The sequence below is a fragment of the Rutidosis leptorrhynchoides genome, chromosome 11, assembly GCF_046630445.1.
Source record: "Rutidosis leptorrhynchoides isolate AG116_Rl617_1_P2 chromosome 11, CSIRO_AGI_Rlap_v1, whole genome shotgun sequence".
NCBI lineage: Eukaryota > Viridiplantae > Streptophyta > Magnoliopsida > Asterales > Asteraceae > Rutidosis > Rutidosis leptorrhynchoides.
In genome coordinates, this window is record NC_092343.1 from 82,173,085 (window position 1) to 82,181,123 (window position 8,039).

Consider the following 8,039-nt stretch of genomic DNA (forward strand, 5'->3'; position numbering starts at 1 on the left):
CGAAAAACGCTGAATTTATAGAACCTGACCTGCTATAGCAAGCCATGCGATCGCATGGGTTTTGGGCAGGCTAGCCATGCGATCGCATGGCAGCCTTTTCCTGCACACAATGATTCCAAAAACGTGGGCTGCTGCGTATTATTTTAATATTTATAATATAATATATATAATTATATATATATTATATTATATTCTTGTGCATCGTTGAATTGTAATTTTAGGTCCGCTGCGTCGCGCTTTGATAGTTGGTTCATGTCCCGGTTCCGAATTTTCGAACGTCCTTTCGTACGATTTAATATCTTGTACTTTGCGTTTCGCAGTTCGTACTCTTGTAACTTTTAGATGTTTCTTATCAATAAATTGAACTACTTGAATTGTATTTTGCACATTTTAGCTTTTTGGTCATTTGCGTCTTCAAATCGTCGAATCTGTCTTTTGTCTTCACCTTTTATTATTTAAACGAATATCACTTGTAAATAGAACAATTGTAACTAAAAGCTTGTCTTTCTTGAGGGATAATGCTATGAAATATATGTTCGTTTTTAGCATTATCAAATATTTCCACACTTGAGCATTGCTTGTCCTCAAGCAATATAGAACTTGAATATAACTTTACTAGAATCACTTCTTTATTCTTCACACTTTGTACATCAGTGATTTTAATACGGCGGTATGAACAATGGTAGTAACGATGTGGTTTACAGTCCCACATGACTATAAAAATTTAGATCCTTTAAGAAATTGGATCTTTATGAAAACATTTGATCTTTTGAAAATTCAATCTAGCTTTTACCCTAGATAAGTTTTCCGGAATAACCCTTCACCGGTGTTTGCAAAATGTTTTTTTTTTTGTGTGGGTTTGGTGGGTTTCAGATTTGAAAATTTTAGCTCACAACTTATGGTTTTGTGTCACCCACTTGCTAACCTTGTATTAGGAAAGCAACACATCCAGTTTACTTGCTCCGTATATTACCTTTCGGTAAACTACCGTCCGGTTGTAAAGGAAAGCGTTGAACAAGCAACTGTTAAGGCAATGTCCCGTGACATGCTTTTGATTATGGTCTATATCGTGTCAGATGCAATTACTATCCTTTGTAGGAGCAATAGTAAAGATCACCCTATAGTTTTTTTGTCTGGCACAAGGTCCTGTCTTCGACCCTGCTATGCAACCACCGTTCTTACGGTTGACACCCGATCTAGTTCAGGTGACCTAATGAATTCCGATGAATTCTTAGGATTTTACGTTCAATGGTAATGAACGCATTGAAAATAGGGTTTTCAAAAAACAAATCGGTTTGTAATTTGATCAAAATATTTTCTCGTTCAAGCTCGAGTTTAGATATCATTGAATTCCATGATTTTGTAATTCTCAATCTTTAAGGTCAATCTCAAGGATTGAGTAATATCAGTCTTAAAAGCTGATTTTTGATCTTTAAGGAGATTATCCTTTCTGGGGATCTGATTCATTAGTCTTATAAGCTAATTTGCACGGTGCCCCCCATTATACGAGACAGATCCTCTCATGGTTAGGATAAGTCTGACCACTTGGCGACCCTGTTTGATGCTGAGGTCCGTGGATTTCCAGCTGATTTTTGAGAAAACTTTTCAAGGTTTTTCGTAGACTCTACAACTGGTCTGGACGAAACTTCCTGACCTAAATCAAGAAGCGCGTGTCTTTTTCTCGGAAGACTTTACTTCCTTTTAAATTCCATTTATATTACAATAAATTGAGTAAAACTGATTAATATCGTTCAAAAGAAAAAGTATCTTCAATTATTTGCACAAAAATATGTGATATATGTTCTAAATAACTTGGTAAATTTTTCCCACACTTGGCTTTTTTTTCCTTTCTTTGCCTTTTTATTTTCCTCTATTCCATTTTAAATGAATTCAAGCATTTTGGGTTGTTTCTCAATTTATGTCCTTTCTGAGGTAACAATAATTTCGGTGTTAATACCTAGTTTTATCGTTCATAAATATGTATAAACAAGATTTTGAATTCATTTATTTGAAAAAATTTCAAAAATTTTACTAGAATTAGGTAGTCAATATATAAGACTAGGGCTGTTCTTTATTATAAGAGAGCACTAGATTCTAATACAACTACTGCGTTACTAGTATTTTTAATGGTAACCAAGTGTTTAAATTAAAATTTTAAAAATCCGAAAGAATTTAACCCCTTCCCACACTTAAGATCTTGCAATGCCCTCATTTGTAAGAAATTAGTAGCAATGTAAATTATTGAGGGTGATTAGCGTAGAAAAATGATTAAATTTTACCAAAGTTTCCAAACATATTGTTGTTTGTGTTGAATGATAAATGGTGCACATCATTTGTTCATTCCGTCTGTTGTTACATCACACTTGTTTTTCATTTTGTCTTCAAAATTAATAGCTTTTGCTGAACTTAATGCCAGTCTTTGAAAATGTGCTTTTTTACCCTGTTGTGTACATGAGATAAAATACATACAATACAAATATAAACATGCATGGTAATTTGAAATGGGACATAATATCCCACTTTCAAATTACAAAAATGAAATATTAGTACAAAATAATAAAAATATTAAACATTACATTAAAGTATCAAAATGTTAAATGTTTAGCATAATATATAAAAATAATAAAAGAGAAAACATCACCAATGGAACACTATTGATTTGGATAGGGGTTCCCGTTCATATCGTCGTTCGGGTTTCATGGTTGGTGATAGGTGTTCTGGTATGCTTGATTAGGGTCGTACAAGTCATAGGGTGGTCGCATATCGGGCTGATGTGGTGGATAGTATGCAGGTCGAGTCGGGATGTAGTTATTTGGTACGTGATATGATAGCTGGCTCATGATTTGGTGCTGATGAACTTGCCAGCTATCGTGTTGGCGTCGTCTGGAAGTCTCATACTCATTCGCGGCTTGCCACTGCTCATACCGACGATGACTATCCTCATTAGTCATTTCTACCTCATCTATACGCTGGAAAACATCAGTAGCACTATCCCTAATGACATCCCTAATGTCATCCGCCTCCTCCATCTCATCATCCGACCCCCTCTCTACCTGTGGATGGCGGCCCTGATATTGTACTACCTGGTTGCGTCTCCTAGTCAATACCTTTGCACCTTGATAGACTTGCAAACCTAAAGTCTCGTCCTGTTCCCTACATACCATCATCGGACCCCCTTGATCCCTAACTACACCTAAATACTCTCCAATGAGAGTAACAAAAATACCTCCTCCTATTATTTCCCCTTCCTGTATACCTTCCACCATTTTGGACAGATAAAAACCAACACAGTAGGGGATATTAACAAAGCTTCTAGTGTTTCGAATGCACTTAAGGTAAAATAAATCGTGTAAGGTCATTTTCTCCTTGTTGTTACCTCTTTGTGTAATCGAGTTTGCTAAGAATCTATGTATTATACGAAGCTCGGCTTTATTAATATCTAAATAGGAGTGTATTCCTCCCCGCGTAAACACATTAAAATTTGACATACGCCTCCAGATGGTGTTAGCGTCAAAATTTCTATCTATCCGCTCACCATGATAAATCAAATTTGTACAATCAGGTGATAGTAATTCAGCGGGAGTGTAAATCTATAAAGCCCTGGCCATGTCCAGCATGGACATCCTATACATCCTACGGCCAAGTAAAAATCTAAGAAAACTCTTATCATCTAACCTATCTACATCCTTATTAAAAGCGATAGTACTCATTAGCTCAACACACCACTCTTTATATACAGGCCTACGAGTGGTAAATAAACGTTCCCAATCAGTAAAAGAAGAGCTGCCATACCTTTGGATTAGATGCTGCCTAACTGGGTTAGCTAGGTGGACCCTTTCCAAAGGCTCCCAATCTATTACCCTTGGTACTTCTACATTTTTGGTCCAAAGCTTAAATTTGTTACTTTGGTACGTCGGGTAATCTCTCCAACTTCTATCAATCCTCAAATTGGGATGCAACTGTTCTTCATGAATTGTTGGGTGTTCTATTATATGGTGAACAGGAAATACAACGTAGGCAATAAAAAATTGTGGGTCTGGTTCATAGTACGGTACGTGTTGATCATAATGTTGTTGTTGTTCTTGTTGTTGCTCCGGTTCGTGATATTGCATCTCTGGCTGTGGTTCCGGAGCAGGTTGCCTAGATGATGATGATGCACCATCAGTGTCGGTATTTCTCTGCAAAACACATTAAACACAAAATTTGTGCATCCAAATATGCATTAGTGTTAGCAAAATAACAAATTAAAATAATTACAATAACATGTTTAATCCATATTAAACTTATACTCATTTCCATATTTTTATCAATTCTACACTTTTTCAAATAAGCATATATGAAAATGTTTACAAAGTTCATAAGCATTCAACTCAAATAACATGTCAAAATAATTATTATTAGCAATTAAACAAGTTTCAAATGGCATTTATATCAAATTAATCAAGTTCATGAATTTTAAACTTAAAAAGTCCACTTTAATTCTCAAAAATCATGTTTAGGATCAAAGTTTGGATCATTTAGCTACCTAAACGTGTTATACTACTTAATTTAGCAATAATTCATGACAAAAATCGGCCATAACCTGTTTATATCAAAAAGCCTCAAATTGCTCAAGAACACAAACCCTAGATTTCTAAAATTTTTGAAGTTTTTGGCTTCAAATCATGTTAAATAGCATCAATCTAGGTTATACATGCATAATATACTAACAATTTAACTCTAATTACACTAAAAATTAACAAAATCAAATTATTACAATTAATTAAAATTATCACAAAAAGTAGGAAATTTATGAGTTTAAGGGTGAAATTTTTACCTTCCTGCTTCCCCATCTGAGAAAAGACATGATTATAGCGGATAATTGTGACGAATTTCGTTGATTTTGGTGAAAAATGGCGAATTTTGGGTGATTTTTGGGAGTAAATCGCGTATGTATGTGTGTCTTTGTGAGAGACAGAGCAGCTTGCTATCTTTATGTTTCTGCCCAGATTTTATCCTCCATTCGATCGCATGGCTTTACAGCACAAACCCCATGCGATCGCATGGGGTGTAATGTTTGTTTTTTTTATATAAAACCTTTAACTTATAAAACAAATAATTAAATTAATTTTAAAAATTTGTTTCTTTTAAGAATGAGGGCGTTTCGGATCATTGTCCTAGTTCGTCTCTCGACAAAATTTTAAAATTTGTCACTTTAAAGCGTTGTTATAAAAGCAAAGATTTTTAGGTTTTTAAATGTTTTTGGCATACTTTAAATTAAATAAGATTAAAAATAATGATAACAAAATTTCTCGTCCCTCCCTTGGGTAAAGCAATTTCTGTTCAACGACCTAGTCTTCAACTCAAGACGAATTTTAGAAATCATAATTTTGACTTAATGAAATAAAGTAAATTTTTATTTTTAAATTCACACCAAACTTAAATTTAAAATGCATAAAATTAAAAAATCATATTAATATTATTAATATTTTTATACATTAATTTTACAAACTTATATTGAAAATATTAATTTTTAAAATATTTAAAAACTTAAATATATTGATTTTAAAAATTTACAATAATAATTTAATATTAATTTAAAAACAAGGTAAAAATTAAAATTAAAAGTCTTTTTGGTCTTTTATCCCACTTTAATCAATCAAATATTAACAAAAATATACGTCCCTCTTTTTGGGTAAAGTAATTTCGGCTATATTACCTAGTTTTACTCCTGACGAATTTCTGAAATATTTTGGATTGATTGATTAAAGATATTTATACCTTAAGAATAAACGGTAAATTTCGCAGTGATGTAATAAATTTTTGTATGATATCAATAATTTCGGTTTCGCATACCTAATTTTATTGAATATCAATTTAATACTTTATAGCGAACGATTCAGCGTTTATTATCAAAAGGTTAAAAGCAATAAAATAAAAATAAAATTGTACATATTTACCTATGAGAAAGAATTCTCAGAGACCTGCTTTAGCCGACTCATTGGAGAGTCGTGTGATTTGGTTTTCCATAGCAACATAAGCGTAACCTTGATTCTTCAATAAATTTTCTTCTAAACATATGAACGGTCCTTCTCTGCATAGAGTAACAAATTCGGTATTTGAATATGTTTGATTGTTCGAACATTTACCTTCGTGTGACCATTTTCCGCATTTAAGACATCTTTCAAGGTGTCGTGCTCTTCTTTTTGTTGTGGATTTTGATTTTCCTTTACCAAAATGTGTCTTATGATGATTTTTCCTGAGTTCTTTCCTTACTTCGTCCATTTTACCTCTTATGAATGATACCAGTTCACTCGGAAAGATGTTATTATTACATTTAGTAATCATAGCGTGTAGTAGTAGACCATGGTTCAGATCAAAGGAATTCTTCATCTCGTAAAACCTAAAAGAAATAAAAATTCAGAATGGAAGGAGAAGACTAGTTCTTTAGGGTCTGCTAGGGAAAGACCATTCGGATTCCATTCTCGGAAATTACACGAGAACAGAATATCTAACTCTAACAGAAATACATATTACCCTTAAAAGATTCAAATCTTCCCACACTTAGTTAGCTGTGGTGTCAAAATTGTGATTAACTTCATCTTCAACTTCCATTGGATTATCTATGTAATGTTTAACTCTGTGACCATTAACCTTAAATTCAATCCCATTTGAATTTATTAATTCTACTGTTCCATATGGGAAAACTCTTTTGACTATGAATGGTCCAGACCATTTTGATTTCAATTTTCCAGGAAATAGCTTGATTCGTGAATTGAAAAGAAGAACTCTGTCTCCTTTTTTAAATTCTTTTGAACTTTTGATTCTTTTATCATGCCATTTCTTCGTTCTTTCTTTATAGATTAACGAATTTTCATATACTTCATGTCTTAATTCTTCTAATTCGTTTAATTGACTTAACCATAGACGTCCGGCTTCATGTAAATCAAGATTACATGTCTTCAAAGCCCAAAATGCTTTGTGCTCAATTTCTACTGGAAGGTGACATGCTTTTCCGTAAACGAGTCTAAAAGGTGTGGTTCCAATTGGAGTTTTGTAGGCTGTTCTAAAAGCCCAGAGTGCATCCTCCAATTTCATGAACCATTCCTTCGGATTTGATCCTACGGTTTTCTCTAGAATACGTTTTAATGCTCAGTTGGTATTTTCAACTTGTCCACTTGTTTGTGGATGATAAGCGGTTGAGATTTTATGAGTTACTCCATATCTTTTGAGAACTTTCTCAAGTTAATTATTACAAAAATGAGTACCCCGATCACTTATTAAAGCTTTCGGTGTTCCAAACCTTGCAAAAAGATGTTTTAGAAAATTGACTACAACTCGTGCATCGTTAGTCGGGAGAGCTTGTGCTTCCGCCCATTTAGATACATAATCAATAGCAATAAGAATGTAGAGATTATTATGAGATTTTGAAAATGGACCCATAAAGTCAATACCCCAAACGTCAAATACTTCACATACTTAAATGACATTTTGTGGCATTTCATCATGTTGACTTATTTTTCCGGCCCTTTGACAAGCATCACATGATTTACAAAGAAGGTGTGCGTCTTTGAAAATTGTAGGCCAATAGAATCCAGCGCCATAAACTTTTTTTGCTGTAAGTTGAGGCCCATAATGCCCTCCTGTTGGTCCTGTGTGACAATGGTTTAAGATTTGACTAGCTTCGTCCCCGAATACACATCAACGTATTATTCCATCGGGATAACTTTTAAACAAATGTGGATCTTCCCAGAAATAGTGTTTTATATCACTAAAGAATTTCTTTCGTTTTTGGTACGACAACCCTTTTTCAAGGAATCCACATACTAAGTAGTTTGCATAGTCTGCAAACCATGGAATTTCATTATAATCAATTTTCAATAGATATTCATCGGAAAAGTTATCTTGTATAGCCGATTCATTTTGAACTTCTAATTTGGGATTTTCAAGACGAGAAAGATGATCAGCGGCGAGATTTTCTGCTCCCTTTTTGTCTCGAATTTCAATATTAAATTCTTGTAAGAGTAAAATCCAACAGATTAATCGTGGTTTGGCATCTT